General features: G+C 35.8%; 1 protein-coding gene across 1 annotated transcript in view; it reads right to left on the reverse strand.

The window, feature by feature from the left end:
- LOC118274112 (serine/threonine-protein phosphatase 6 regulatory ankyrin repeat subunit A) overlaps window positions 1–16667 on the reverse strand; it is a 51542-nt gene extending 34875 nt beyond the window's left edge. The window contains exon 1 of the mRNA XM_035591488.2: window positions 16452–16667. The gene's annotated coding sequence lies outside the window, so the exon portion shown is untranslated. The remainder of the gene's footprint in view (window positions 1–16451) is intronic.
- Between the last annotated feature and the right edge of the window lie 624 nt (window positions 16668–17291).

Below are 17291 nucleotides of genomic sequence, written 5' to 3' on the forward strand. Positions count from 1 at the left end.
TCGTTATCCTTCGACACAGTTAACTAATGGTAGGTCTTTGTTTAGTCACAGATGCATGCCAGATACTTACTAATGATAATGAAATTACTGTATTCTTAAGAAACCAACCCAAATAGATAGAACAAAATATTACAATATTAAAAATGAATGTTTGTCAGACTTTTGCTGAAGCTATTTGCTCATTCCAAAGTGTAGATTCCTATGGCGAAGAACGAGCAAGAAATTCCATACGATACTCATTTTCAATCAGATTCACAATACAATTCTTGGTTACATTTTTCATTAGAACATGTACCGTATGTATGTAACAAAAAAATAAGCTTTACTATTGACCTCTGAAGAGAAGTACCAAGGCTGCAGAATCACTATGTATCTATATTTCCCAGTCGTATTTACAAACAAACGGTTGGCATTGACCGGGTTTAGTCATACGTCAGTGACCAGCCGACCGACGCTGAATGAGCTTGGAGTGAAGGTTTGACGGTCAGCTCAAATGTGTTCTTTGAACATGAATGATCACGAATACAAAATTGGGTGTATCTCATGAACACACTTCAGAAGTCTTAGGCCAACATATGTCCAAAATAGAATTGTAGTTTTATATGCGTTAAACAAAACAACATAATGCTGGTTCATTCTATAAGCACTTTAGAAGGTCTTTAAAGTGCTTGAAATCTTCTAAGTATGGAAGAGCCATGCTTGCATGCACGAATGGGCCGGCTCAACCGGAGTGATACCTCGGCCTCACAGAAAACCGGCGTGAAACAACGCTTGCGTTATGTTATGTAACGCACTCGTAACGCTTCTGGTGTTTCAGGTGTCCATTGGCGGAAGCGACCCGTCTGCACGTTTACCGGCTTATATCATAAAAAAGTGAGCAAGTTGAGGACGTCCAAAAATATTTTAGTCTATTAAACGGAAAGCAAAAGTATAATACCAGTTTATCAACCTACAACAACAACCCGCATTAAGCAAGCGAGGTGATTAATGCTCAAACCTTTTCCATGCGAAAAAAGGCTTTGGTCAGCGGTGGCCAGTAATAGGCTGTGGATGTATGTGAACCTACAATAGAACGATACCATTAGCTAAGTCAAGCTCTCTCTCTGACATATGCCACGGTTACATGACCATCTTTTGTTTTTTTCGCATAATTAAATCGATATGACGTACGTACAATATGAAGGGACTGTGTGACGCAACGTGTGCAGGTAAAGGGTTGACTTCCAAAAATAACTCCTTAATTGGCAGTGTTACGAAACTTTGAGTTAAACGTTCATGGAGAGATTTGTTAATGAGTTTTTTTACTAATACGAGTAGCGCGTGTACTTGCCAAGGTCATTGTCGCAGAGGAACATCAAACTACATTACTTTAGGTATTAGTGAAAATCATATTATTATGTGTCGTCATGCTTTTTTATCCCCGAAGGGGTAGGCAGATGTATATATACCTTATGGCACGAACTGCCACTGATCAATGTACATTCACTTTTTACCATTTATATTATAAGTCCCATGAGCGAGTCTATTGCCATACACAGGGCATTATTCCAGACTCCATGCTATTACTGTGAGATTTTCGAAAAAAAAGCCCAGTAATACCTTGTTCGAGAGACGAGTCCGAGACCATCACTCGGCCAACGAGACAGTCAAAATTAAAATCATAAAATACTTTCATAAATCCAACTGACAATAAAAGTAATGATTCCTTCATTTTACTGACATAATATATCACAGGTCGGTTCATATTCCTTCCGCCATGAATAACTAAGAGCAGGCGTATAAAGGTAACATAAACCTGTAGGAGGTTACTTTACGACAGGTAGACGGTGCGCCAATAAAATCTATATCTTTATTTTCGAACCAATATTTTTGTCGGGGGTTAGCCGTACTAAATTTATTTTTTTGTTCAATGGATGTCGCCAGTGAGAAGTACTAAGTTAATTTAGTAATGATGCTCTTATAAATTTTTTGAGTACGTTGCTCGACTTATTTCAAACTATGATAAGGGCTCATAATGGGGATCAGTAGCGCTGATGCCTGATCCGGGGCTGCAGGCTACCTAGCTAGACTACCTCCTCTCGCCTCACCCAAGGCGAGAGAAGGATTCATTGGATGATTTTCCTCCCTTAAAAAAACCCCTCTTGGTTATGTCTTGAAATTAGTCGACCAATCCTCTTGAAGACTTATATGAGTAAGCCATTTAGATCCTCCTGCCAAAAGTTGGCTAAAACTTATAAAGTTGGATGCCGTTTTACTTAATAGAAAATAGGTACGAGCCAAGTATTATTGGGTGGTTCTACTTATACAAAACTTTCAGTAATAACACGACGTCTAGAATTGTATTGGAAGTTTGTTAATAGTTCCGCAGAATAAAAGTTTTACTGTATGAATCAAAGTGCCTATAACAGAGGAAAATGGCTAAAGATGACATATCTTATTGTAATAGGTTTGATGTTAGATATTACGTAAAAATTACACAGATTTTTTTCTCGACCGAAATGATACCATGACCTCACAGAAAACCGACGACAAAAAACGCTTGCGTTGTGTTGTGTGAGTGAAGGTACCAGAGGCCCAATTACCCCCTTTCTTCATCTTCTTAATTCCCGATTCCCTAACAGCTCTTCAATATGTAACCCTCATTGGCCAGCAACACACTTGTAACGAACGCCCCTGGTGTTGCGTAAGTCCATGGGCGGCGGTGATTGCTTACCATCAGGTAATTCATGTACTCGTTTACCAGGTTATACCATAAACAGAGGAGAATGGCTAAAGAACACATATTCAATTGTCAGATATTATGTAAGAATTACAAACATAAATTCCAGTTAAGAGTAATTCAAAGGTACAATAGCCATACAACGCTTTGTAAACAATTTATTTTGTAAACCACAAACCTATAGACGATTGTGTACAGGCTTTGTGTACGGGAATGTGAGGTACAATCAATGTGAACACGATACAAAGGTCTGTCTGTATTGGACTGGTTATGGATTACAAAAGATCAACGTAGCTTAGTGCTACGGATCGTGCTACGGCGTAGCTTACAGTGCTACGATCGCTTTGTTAATACGTACATACATACTTATACATTAGAGTTACTTTTATTTATATTTTTAAGAGGTCCTTAGTATTGTGTTAAGGTTTGGGTTAATTTTAATGTGTGTATTGAAAATAGAAAATTTGCATTGAGTAAATCGGACAAAAACCTAAAACTTTGTATTCCATAGTAATTTTATATTATCATAGCAATCCTGTAATTTAATGAAACCTTGAATTTCCTAAATAAATCTAGCTAATTAAAACGTTACACTCACAATTAAAAAAACTAATATTAATTCTTACTACAATGATAATAAGGTAAATATTTGATCGCACGACAAAAGAAGTGCTGTGAAATTGTTTGCACCTAACTGTTTACAAGCTCTTTAGTTTTTCTCTTGAAGAATAACAGTGGCATGGAGCAGCCGTCATTTAATATTTACAAACACTTCTAAGACAGTCAGAGTGACGCATTAACATATTTTTTTGGCGAATATGTTTGTTATTTCCATAAGAAGAACCTAAAGATAGAGAATGTGAATCCTGTTTATGCTGAACGTCGAAAAGTAGATAGTGATGCAATATAGATAATAATAAAGATCCTGACAGACTTCAATCATGGTGGCCAGTCAAAAAAATTGCCCACTACACAGGAGACATTATTATGCACAAGTGTGTGCGCAAACACAGGGACACTTTTGAACCCAATAGGACGGCAGACCGACACCGTGGAGAGACACAGGAGTAAAACACTACCAAACTTCCTGACTTCGGACTAATAATGGTCATTATACTCAGAAAATGTCATTTTCACTTTTTGGACTCGATCCTGCGACCCGTTGCACAGGAGTCAGTCACTCAACCACTGCGCGAACCGTACAGATAATGATAATGATGCAAAAAAATACCAATCTGGGAAAGTCATTGAAGTTTATCGAATAAGTAAATGTGTTGTATGACAAATACATACCACTTAACTGCTACCTAATACCTTTACAATAAGTCAAAAGTCAAGCATACCACCAGATCAACTGTAACATACAAATCTCTTCGGATTTAACTTCAGTCTCAAGTTATGGAAGTTATAAACCACGGTTAGTTTTGAAACTGAACTCGACGGTAACGAGGTAACCGAGGTTACGCTGCTTGAGACCTTGTTGTGACAAATCTGGGTTTACTGCGGTTAACCGCTGCTTAGTATAGTTTGTAAACATTATGTATTAGGCCTGCTAGAGCTTGTGTATGCTAGATCTGTATCTAGCATAATTATATTGCTATTGCACTATTTATTTCAATGTGCTACATGGTAAAGTAGGCGACAATGAAAATAGTTACTAGCTGGAAATCTTTTAACGTTCTGTAAATTATTGGCGATAGGAAATTGTTTAATTTTGGTTAAAAATGTTATTAATATCATTTGGTTTAAGTTTTGATTCATAGACCTAAACAAAGGAATGGACAAAAAAATGCTTTAAAAATTATACAGGGTATAAACGGACCGCTCCCAAACGCGGCAAACAAGTGATGGTAATTAACGAGTCTTATTTTCAAAAAAATATGGAATTCAATTGCCTTTATTATAATAGATCTAATTAACTGCTCCAAAAAAAACCCATGTTGCATGAAAGTAAAACTGATTATAAAAACAATTAAATTTAGCGTTTTTTCGGGAGTGTTCTGTTTACACCGTTTTGTATAGGGAAAGTTTGATCAAAAGTTAGTATATTTATATTTAAAAAAAAAACAAAATGCTTTGAAAAACTATTTCACAAATGTGAATAAATAGAAAAAAAAAGGGTAAAAATATTATAAAATCCTTCAATTTGTAAGCACGTGAGTGTAAAATTAGTCTCATACCAAATAGATGTGTTTCTAACGTACTTACCTTTTATTCATAAATCCTAAACTAATAATAATTGTGCAGATATTCGTCGGAACTATCTATATCGCAGCTTGGCACAGGTCAGTAATTCCGACCCGTACGTTAGCCCGCGGGAATATCAATCATACAGCTGTGTTTGTACTTCGGGCACAGAGCAAACGTTGCTATGTCCGCGGATTTATTTAAAATATATTTGTACAAAGGTCCATGGGTAATGTTGAGCCCACCTCGTAATGGGAATAAGATACCCCTCTAAGGATAGGTATTCTTATGAAGAATAAAACTTAATTGTGAGAGAGCCATGCTTCGGCACGAATCCGCCGGTTCGACTGGAGTGATACCACGGCCTCACAGAAAATCAACATGAAACAACACTTGCGTTGTGTTTCGTGGTATGAGGTTGGTTACTGGAGGTCCAATTACCCCTTCCCAATCTCCGATTCCCCAATAACATTTCAATACCTAACCAAAAGACCGGTAACGCACTTGTAACGCACGTCTCTGATGTTTCAAGTGTCCATGGGCGGCGGCGATTGCTTAACATCAGGTGATCCATCTACTTGTTTACCGGCTGATACCATAAATAAGTAACTATTGTTCCATTTGAAAATCCCTATCCAACGACATATAGCATGTTGCTATTACGGGGTGGGCCCAGACTCCATACATTTGGTTCGCACTGTATTTAATATTTTCATCGGACTAATGGCCACTAATGCGACAGCCCATCAGTACTCAGTTAGTTTAATTACTGTAAAAGTAGCACATTATATGACTAATACAAAATACATAATTATGTCAAGTAGGCATTATGAGAACATTCATATATTCCGTCATCATGAATATATTACATTATAATCCTGTAAATTTAAATGTCCCACTTTTGAGAAAAGGCCTCTTCTCATATAGAAATGGAAAGAGATTTATCATGCATACTCAAAGCGGATTGGTGATTTCAAACTTATGATCTAAATGTATATGTATAACTCAAAGCCGACTGACTGACTGACATAGTGATCTATTACCGCACAGCTCAGCCCACTGGAGGGATCGGGTTGAATTTTTGCAGCCGCTAAAAACGGATTTTGATCAATTCTATACCCAAGGGGATAAAGTAGGGGATGAAAGTTTGTATGAAACTTTGTCAATTTTAAACCGATCGGGCTGACACTTTGCATGCGTAAAGCTACTATGACGAAGGCATCCCCTAAGAAAGGATTTTGATAAATTCCATTAATAATAATATTTTTTTTACTGGGCAAAAGCTTGTATTTCTCAGGTAGTAGATAGTATAGCTAGTATAGTCCAGGGTTTCTCAGGATGTTTACCTACGCTACACGTGTTATTCCTTACCTAAGAAATATAAAACGTTCAGATAACTACAACAAAGGAGTACCTAAAGATATATTAAGATACATCTAACAATACAAGATATATCTTACAATACACCCACTTTGCAATTTAGTGAGAAGGTATGCAAAAACTGGACCACAATGGTACATCAAACAGCTTTATAGATATCATAGTACCTTAATACTAGTAGGTAGGTAGGTAGGTAGGCACACGTACTGCTGTCCTCCCACACTCGCATTCATTTGCCAAATGGTGGATGTCCGTCAAAGGTTATTTATATTTCTATCTCTGAAAGTATGTTTTATTTCTAGTTTTCCATTTGCTGTAAATATTCTGTTGAGTTATTGGTTTTAGGAAATCTTGCTGTAATCGGGAAGATCTGGGGTTTACACCTTGCCCTTAGATATTGAAATATTCGACTATGGAACTTCAAAGTGGTGACATTTAACAATACATTCACCAATTATTATGATTATAATAATTAGGTATTTATACTAAAAAAAAAACTTAAAACAGAGAGGAATGGAAAGTAGGGAGGCCTTTGCCCTGCAGTGGGACGATCATGGCTGAAATCTAAACTATACTATCTAAAGGGCATTATAGCTATTCAACGGATGAATTAAACCCCATGATTTGATTTTTAAAACCGAAGCCATAAAAACCCCAGACGGGTGATTTGTCACCAAAAGTCACAGTTTCCGTATCAAAGGTATTATGAATGCGGTCATTAGGGTCGAAAGGTCCCACAAAATCCCGTCAAATCTCCATCCATACATTACCGCGCACATTGGGTTTTTGTGAACTGATATTAAATACCATGACATGATGAATTACGTTTTAATGAATTTAACCATATTTTATGGGTTGGTTTTGAACTTTTAATAGCAGACTCTGTAAAGCGATGGAGGACTTCTGTGGACGCCCTCTGCCTCAACTAGGGGACATAGGACTCTAATGCCCGAATACTCAAACGCTACTCAATTTTAAGACACTCTCAAATGTATTTCTGTCACTATCAATTCTTTATAAAATAACAGAGATAGCACAATATTTAAGTACAACTTAAAATTTAGTAGTGTATGAGTATTCGGGCGTAAGTCAAGTAAGTCATCAGACTCCGTACCATCGTACTTTTATCTATAATTTATTACGTTTTGTTCAACTGGAAGATTAAACCTTAACCGTTAGACTTTAACCTACATTATTCTAGTTATTTAGTCGGTTTCAATAACATTCGCAGAAAAATAGTTAGCAGAAAATGTAGGTCTTGTCTATTCTCCACCACCACAACGCCCATCATTAGTAATATGAATACAATAGAACAAATTCATTAGTTCAATGTTAGTACTCATTATAAATTACTCGTGCCTACCCAAATTACACTTAGGGGAACAAGCCCTAATTAATTTACGTTTACGTACTGAAATTGTTAGGCCATTTTAGACTATATTTGCTAAACAAATGTTTTGCCTGTTCCTGTATTGTTGGAACTAATTAATAATTTCTATATAATAAAAGGTCATGATTCTCTGTTTGGTCGAGTAGCCTAACTGTGAGTGTTTTGCGTTACTGTGTGTTCTCGAAATCAGGAAAAGTATCGTATCTTATCATCACATCTTTTATCCCCGAAGGGGTAGGCAGAGGTGCACATTACGGCGCGTAAAGCCACTTTACAATAAACAACCACTTTTCATTTGTGTTATAAGTCCCATTTAAAAGTGGCGAGCCTATTGCCAACTGTCGCACGTGCGACCACTCAACGAAAGAAGCAGTCAAAAAAATTCAGGCAAAGTAATATTTTGGTATTTAAGGTTCGAAACGTTCAGTGGACGGTACCTTCAAGTATACCTGGTATATGGTAACCTGTTACGATGTCCGCAGATTATATGACACTTGAGAACGTAATGCGTGACAATAGTGGGTGTTACATTTAGTAGGTACATTGTACACCTCTGTCTACTCCTTCGGGTAATAAAAGGCATGTTATTACAAATATTAAAGGTCAAATTGGAGGTGTGTGTGCCCACGCGTTGTCTGTCTTCAGAGACGAAGTGACGTTAAGATACCTAGTAAAATACATTAAACTTTATAGGTAATTGAAATAAGTCAAATTTTTCTGATAATTTTCAACTTTCTCGTTAATTGAAATGTACAAGTCCAGTATTTCTGCGTCCCCGCACTGAGCCTGGATGTACGCAAGTAGCTGCCATTGATTAAAAGAAAAACAAAACGACAAAATAGGACAACAAAAAGGGTACTTAAAATAATCATATATTACATACATACATAGCCTTTCCCCTGTTTCCCATGAGGGTAAGCAGAGACTATGAAACAATAAAAACAATAAATATATTTTTGTAAATAGGTTACAAATGAGCACTTTTACACGTCAAAACTATTATAAAAATATCTAGATGAGATCGGTATGCAACGCCAATTGCTACGACTCTCACGTACCTCTTTCTTAAAATATTCAGCGTTGCAAAGTAAATTTACGAATTTAAAATCTAACTACGAACGTATGCCATTATAAATCCAGCTTGTTATTCACAAATAAAATGATGTGTGTTTTGAAAAACATAGCGGTTCAGGAAACAACATAGGATAATCTGGTATACCATACATATATCATAGTTTAACTGCAGCGTTTAATCCCGTTGTTATGTGTTGTTTGTGAAACTAGGTATAATACTAGTCGTTATCCGCGGCTTTTCATGCAGGTTAAAAATCTCCAGCACTGAAGAGGATTATGCATATAAGCATCTAAATGTAAATTAAAACGTATTTAGGTGACCAACGTTTAACTTATGAATCCTATGACCTATTTTAATATTTTTAATTTATTGCATAGTTAAATATCCCGATTCATCATTTGTTCCCAATTTATTAGGGGTGCTCTTCACACACCCTTAATCAAAATATTCACCTCATTTTGATTTCCTAGGAAATCCTAAACAAATACTTCCTCAAGAGGCTGATGCCCTAGTCCCTCGACGGAACATATCAATTGATTTCCAAAACAAACTCTCGGGTCATTAGCGCCACTTCCAGACCTCTGATATACCAAAATAATTGTTCTAAATGGGAAAAGAGATAGTGATATACATTCTATATAGCAGCATCTCTGTCTGGCAATGAAACCTTTCGATGCTGTTACCCTGATACAATAGGCTCTTGGGCAGAGTGTAATTACATATCTAAATAACGATGTATTGTAATTATTACTCACCCTTGAGGATACCGTTGGAAATGGGTTAATTACTAATTAGATGGACCGTGTTTTGTTGCTAAAATTATGTGTGGAAGTTTTATCCTTGTAAAATACATGTTGAAATACATAATTATGAAAACATAAACACAAATGGATAATAATCAGTCATTTGAGGGAGTTTTAAAGTAGGTATACTCTTTGAGTTTATTCGAACTAAAAGCATGATACGGTTTAATTTGAATTGAATAGAACACCATAGTTAAGTTTGTTCAAATGAAACAAAACACTTTTTGTTCAGCTGGATTCATCATAAAATTCATGAATGTACCCCGATGTCTTAACAGAATCTTGTAAACAACTTTTGGACTCTCATTATTTCTTGTTTGTTCGTATCTTGTCAAACTAAAGATGCTCTTGATTTTTGACATTGAACCAGCGTTGTACATTTAGTTGAGATATCATTATTGTTGTTCGTATATTTTTTTAGAACTTTCTTACACCTGTTTGTTTTTAAGTCTCATTTTTCTTAAAAAGTGTCGATACTATATCTTATATTATTATGTGTGGGAGAGCCATGCTTGACCGGAGTGATACAACGGCCTCACAGAAAACCGACGTGAAATAACTTGCGTTGTTTCGTTGTGTGAGTGAGATTATCGGAGGCCCAATTACCCCGCTTCCCAATCTTCCCAATCCCCGATTCCCTAACAACCCCTAAATTCCTAACCCCTAAATGGCCGTCAATGCACTTGTAACGCCTCTGGCGTTTCTCTCCATGGGCGGCAGCGATTGCTTACCTTCAGGTGATCCGTCCGCTCGCTTACCGGCTTATTCCATAAAAAACATCTTATCTATTTTATTTACTATAAATTGTATCAAAAATAGGTCAGTAGTTTTGGCACTTTAGTAGAATAAACAGACGGGCACTCACTGCTATTAGTAAAGATTTCATAAACGAAATAATGAATCATCGTACGTTTAGTGAAAAGACAACATAACACTCTCGTTGAAAACGTTTTAATAAAAACATCAGCTATGATAAATTACTTCCATTTTATGTTTCATACAGAGTCGAGGTCGTCCACTGGTCCAGATTTGACCGCATTTCTCATATATAAGTATTCCTTAGAGAAATATCAATACAAATTCGCGATTTTCTGATACTTGCGTTATGAAAAATAATGATCTGCGCTTCTGCGTTTTAGTTTTCACCAATTTTATCACCTTTTAGAAGGTAACCCTATACCAGGCGTTTTTACTTTGTTCATGTATATTATTTTGCTTGAACCAGCAACTAAATTATCTACATAAACAATTTTCTTGATATTTTCCTTACTTTGTAATTTGGACATTTTTCTTTTATATGGACAAATCCGCGAGTTGAAGTTAGTTAAAGATATCTCAAAAATCTCTACATGCCCCTACTACAAAAGTTTCGCGCTTAGTAATCACAGAAGTCACAAAAACCTTTGATATATTCAGACTCAAAAATTAAACTGGAAAAGATGAGACGCCCGCATCACGAGAGAGACATCTGCGTACTAGGTACCTATAGCCGTAAGGAGCTTACTGCTAAGTACTTGTTTATCATGTTATGGAAGAATGTGTTTATTCTCCGTAAAGGCTTATAACGTTTATGAATAGAAATTTTTATGCTAAACAATATTTCTGTTAGAATGTTTTGAACTTGTATTTTGGTTTTCGATTCTTTAAATATTGAGAGGAAATCTGTTACTGGTCTTTTGAGACAAAGTTGAACACAGCTCTCTGACAGATACTGTTGGTTCAACTCGATATCAGATCTAACCTCAAATGAGATATTTTCTCAAAGAAAAGAATAAAACTAATTACTTTGGTTAAGAGTATATTACTAAGTCTTCAAACAATACGATTTCATATATCTCTATCAGCTCAAAGCTTGTAGCGGTGCCAGGGTATAAATATTTACCAAGGAGCAGTTATTACCTCCTTAGTATTATGAGCGCCTAGTACCAATAAACACATTTGGGAAGATCTTAACAATAACGACCGGGAGCCACTATATTACAATTATGAGACCATTTGGCAATACTGTAATAATAATGTGGCGATAAATAAAACACAGGGTTGCCAGAAGAAATTTTGTTCAGGAAAATTTACCTTTTATAGGAAAATAGTAATTCATTGTTTTATTTGACCGAGATGACTGCCTCGTTAATCGAATAGTCGCAAGTGCGACTGCCGAACAAGGGGTCTCGGGTTCGATTCCCGGGTCGGGAAAGTATTACTGAGCTATTTACACTTTTTCGAAAATTTCTCAGTAGTAGCACGGAGTCTGGAATTGTGCCCAGTATATGGCAGTAGACTCACCCCTTAATACACGGGACTTATTACACAAATGGTGAAAAGTGGGTGTATATTGTACAGCGGCATTACGTGCCATAATGTGCCTCCGCCTACCCCTTTGGGGCTAAAGGCGTGACGTTGTCGCGTGATTTCATCGATTTTTATTACTCAGAAACTAACTAACACACCATTTGCTAATATTTAGTCATAAATTAGTACATAAACAAGAGATACATGGCTGACAATACATTGTATGTGTCCTACATATTTAGTTACGCGACGGCGAACACATTGTGCATGATTAATTTAATTTCCTGCCAACACAGATAGCTGGTTACATTAATATTGTAACAGGTTTGTACCTGACGGAAAGATACTCTACTGTTACTACCCTAAAATAGTGAGCAAATGGCTTTACTAATAGTTAGACAGGCAGACAGACTTGTTTGACTTTTAAAAGTGCCACTTTGGTATGACTCAAATGAATTAATTCATTTTGACTTTGAGCTTGAGATCTTGGGCAACGACAGGTCAAAACAAGATTGTGTATCAATTAAGAGTGATTAATTTATTATTATTTACCTGCTAATCCAGGTTGTATGTAATAATATATGGAAGATGGCAGGTCTTTGTACCCAAAATTCGAACCTATCCACCATAATTAGTGGTTACACTTTGTTTGTTTGCTTATATTGTAAATAGAGGTGCATTTAAAAAACTCCAAAAGCAAATGACGTGTTTGCTATAGGAATATTTTCAGTCCCATTCGCCAGGTCGGTCACGGTATTTAGGAAAAGATTCTATGTTAAAATTAACATTATTCCGAATCGAATAAATGAAGAAAACTTTTGAAATTAAATAACTAAATTATAATTATTTAGTAAGTCTGACCTTCAAAGATCAACAAGAAAAAAAATGTGAAATACATATTATTTTATTCATTACAGTAGTCGTGTAGGTACTTAAGAATTATCAAGAATTTTAGGCATTGTCGTGTCAAACCCTGGCCATGTTTTTATTAAGTTTTTTTCCGTTTTTTCATTACATTTTTTGCGGTCTCTAGCTTTCAGCGATACTTTTCAGTCCTTTCATTAACATTCTTGGAAAATGTGAACATGTAAGGATTTATGTTGCTTTTAGTTTTCAGCGGTAGCTTTGATCTTCGATTCCTTAGTCAGGTAAAATAATTATATACATACATAACTTCACGCCAAGGGGGTAGGCAGAGATAATAGACTGCCAATTGCTACGACTCTTACGTACCTCTTTCGCTTCATCAACAGTCATCAGTCTTTTCATGCAAAAAAGGTAAAATACACTTTTATAATAATTAGAACACTCAACGGGATATTTGCCAGTTTTATTGTTTCTGGTGTAATTGACCCGTATTTATGGCGATTGTTTATAAAAAAGGTGGATTTGCCTGCTATTTAAGTTCTTATTTAATGAACATTTATTTAAAACATGAGATTACACAACTATAAAAGAGTTTATTTCAAAAGAATATTGTCACGTGTACCAAATCATATATCTTTTATACATTATATTATGTGTTATGACGTCAGAAAGCAATATGTAACAGAAGGTACTATCTACATAGTCTCGCAGTAATATGACATGTTTGCTTTAACGAAGTTTCTTCAATATCCTCATTCCTTATATTCCTCCCTTTTGTAATAACATGCTACGTTATTGTATAATAGATACATCATTGTTTTTATATTCCGTTATTAATAATAGTCCCATATAATGTAGGTTGTCAGTTCTTACAGATCATTACATATTATGTATGTTTTTTTAATGGGGTAATTCATCCAATGACTTCTCCCGCCTTTGGAGAGGCGAAAGGGAAGTGTCAGACTCTTGCTGACTAAAAACTACCCCGTTCGTGCTTTATGAGAAGGAGCCCCGATAAACCCGCTAGGTAGTCCGCAGCTCCGAATCAAGTATCAGCCCTACTGGCCCTGGCTCTGTGGTGGTTCTTTAAGGCGTAGAAAAATGTGAAATTGATAAATTCCTATACAGGTGATTTTATATTTCTTTTGTGAATACAAAATAAGTTTTCAGTATTGTACGTATATTAACAACATGGTAAACAAATTTAATAGACTTTCAACTTTATTTACAACAGAATACAATTGAATATCCTTCAGAAGCGTCCTTCAGGAGGCACGTGCCCTAAGCATAGCCATTTATTGTACCGGAAACAGGAAACGGTGCTCTGGAGATTGTTATTCGATAGATACAGTTATGAAAGTATTTTAAAGTAAATTTTAAAATGGGAAGTATAGAAAATGTTTGTGGATTCGATCTGGTGAAGAAAATAATATCGAAATACTTTTTCAATAATTTACAAAGATGCGTATGAAAAAGAAAATTAAGGAAATGGTTTTAGTTTTTCTGTCAAATACCATAATTATTTCTTAGAAATCTATATATAATATAAAAATTAATCGCTAAAGTTGCTAAGTGCAAACCTCGAGAACAGCTGAACCGATTTAGCTTCTTTTTGAAGGGTTTATTAGGAAAAGGTTTTTATATTAGAAAAAAATAACATATATGCGCAGAAAAGTTTTCAAGGCGAACCAAGTTCGAGAGGTTCAGTTGTTAACTATAAAAAATATTGTATTGCAATTTGAAGAAAATATCCAATTGTAATTCAACGAAAGACAAAGGTATATCATACCTATAGTACTTTTCAGTTCTGAAAACAATTTCGCTGTAGAATTTAATATTTAAAGGGTAAACCCACGGGAGTCGATCCTATTACAGAGCGAGCGTTATCTGTCCTCCTGTCACAAGGCCTTATCTCGGATAGATGTAATATTAATGAACTCTAACTAGCTATGCTATCCTAGTTACATTTACTTGTCTCACTTTAAAATTCAGACCACTAATTATTCTGAGGCTATTGTTATTCATATTTTAGTTCGAGAAGAAAATGTGTGTTGATGAAACGTTTTGAAGATGTTGTTTCTTATATTTGTAGTTTGAGCTCAGTCATTGATATGTACTGAATTATTTAAATTAATAATTATCTTTTTTTTGTTTCATCTACATATTGTTTAGCCAAGCCAGGTTAATAGGATTGAAAATTGTAAATACTACGTAGATTTCAATCAGTAGAGAAATATATCGAAGGTTGTAAGGCTGATTGATCTAACCGATATTTTTTTGATATCGGGAATTTTCAGAATCAGTGAATTTTTCTCGACCGAAACATGTCGCTTATATCAATTAACCTTTCAACAGTCGATATGTTAATGAAAGACACTGTTTAAATGTGAAGTGGCTAAAGGCCGGCAACATCAAGAAATATAAAGTGGCTGTTGTTCAGTTGAGTGTTCAGTGTGTTTCGTCTGTATGTCTAAAATATTTTCTGCATTAAAAAAAAACATTAGATTATTACATTTCGTCTCAGACCTCATCAACTGCATCGATTTGGAATCTTCATCGAGATTTATAATTAATCTGCCCGTCAGTCAATCACAGATATCGACAGTGCGGCCGCGGCCCATGCCAAATTCTAAGCTTTGATGTTAATCCCCATTGATGAGCTCGATTTGATCAGGATACTTGAAGATGAAATTGAAAATGTAAGATTTCATTATATAAATTACTAGCTCACGCGGCAAACGTTGTTTTGCCTTAAAAATTAATTCTAGAAAATAGATAGTAGCAGATTCTCAGACCAACTGAATAGTACTTTTCAGCATAGGTATAAAATTTGGTAAATATAGGCTACTATCGGCTTGCGTTTTGTTTCGTCGTGTGAGTGAGGTTACCAATTATCCGCTTCCCCAATTTCCTCAATCACCAAAAATCCTGAAATTCTTAACCCGCAAAAGGCGTATGGTGTTGCGTATGTCCATGGGCGGAGTAGATTGTTTACCATCAGGTGAACCGACTGTTCGTTTGCCGGCCCAATTTCAAAAAATGTAAGATACAAACAATAACAAGACACAAGTAACCCCGTACGCTTTATCGGAAATTGTTGAAACACAAAGCTTTAGAAGTTTAGATTAAAAGTATCCACTTCCTAAAAGGTTCAAAAACTCGCATAAAAGCATACATTGTGGTAACCGCAATAAAAACAACAATGTCACCGACGGACCGGAAATATTATACGTCAAAACCGGACCGTGTGCCGTACACAAACGATTGGTAACGTCCACACGGCCTGTTCATTTATTCCGGCTGTCCGGTTACCGAGTATCCGGTAACATGTATGAATAAACCGTAGCGGTAGGTCAGAAAGGTTCAGTACGGTACCGGAACGTTTATTTGGGGTGTGTGAAAAGGGACTAAAAATGATTCGACCCCATTTCGCCCCTGTTTCTATGGTCCAGGGTACACAAAAGATGACGCGGGGTATTATTGCTCCTTCAAATAGGACGTCTTCAAACGTGGACGGGGAACTGCCTAAAGATGTTTCAATGGACATCAAAGCCTCTCCGCACGTGTACAGATTCTTATACACACACATATACAATTTCTAACTTGGTCTATTCTATTTTAAATGTCTTCGCGAATAATAGAAGCTGTAAGAAGTTTCACACTAACTAATTAATACTTAAGAAATTTTTATCACGTCTCAGCACGTATATCGAAAAGCAACAACAAACTTTTATTACTTACCTCCAAGTTTGATTTGGAACAAAAATAAAATAAATTGAACTTATATCAAGTCACTTTTAACTTGGAAAGTAAATCACACTTTCAATGTTTATGGGGAAAAAACTTTAATATCATTTTAATGGAGCGAACGAGGAACGAAGTTTGGTGGAATATTTAGGTTATGGGTCTACGAGATTGACGAGCGGTCTACGCCGTAGCTCGCGGCGGACTGGAGACCTGTAGCGCCGTAGCGCACGGCTACGGGGGCTCGCTTCCTAAGGCTCTGTACACAATCTCGTATAATCGCCTCACATTTCTTGGCACCAGCAACTATAGCAGCATGGCGGCAGGTGCTCTAAATAACTTTAATAAAAAATATGGCAGACATAACTTTTATTTTTTGTTTTGCACTTACATTGAACACTTTATGTAAGATACCTTTTTATTTTTGTAATTCGCAGTTTTTACAGGATTAATTTAACTGGATCAACATTTAACTGAAATATATTTTTAGTATTTCTAAGTAACATGTTCTAGTCATGTTGATGTTTCAAAGGGAATGTTTGTGTAAATAATTATTTCTCTACATTTACCTACAATTTGATTGTTTTCGTTTCGTTTTAGTAAAATTAAAATACAAAAATTGTGGAGCAAATTAAAAGGTAAATTATACAAACAAGGATTTGTTAGCGTATATAGGTACCTAGTATAAATACTTATTCATGTTTATAGTGGCTGGGTGCGAAGGGCTGAAGATCGAGCTCATATGGCGGGCTGTTGGAGACAATCCGTTGAAGATAATTACAATAGAATCACCATAACTTTACTTTTTTCACAGATATGGCTTTTCAGTAATAATTT

Source organism: Spodoptera frugiperda, chromosome 3 (genome assembly GCF_023101765.2).
Source record: "Spodoptera frugiperda isolate SF20-4 chromosome 3, AGI-APGP_CSIRO_Sfru_2.0, whole genome shotgun sequence".
NCBI classification, from domain to species: domain Eukaryota; kingdom Metazoa; phylum Arthropoda; class Insecta; order Lepidoptera; family Noctuidae; genus Spodoptera; species Spodoptera frugiperda.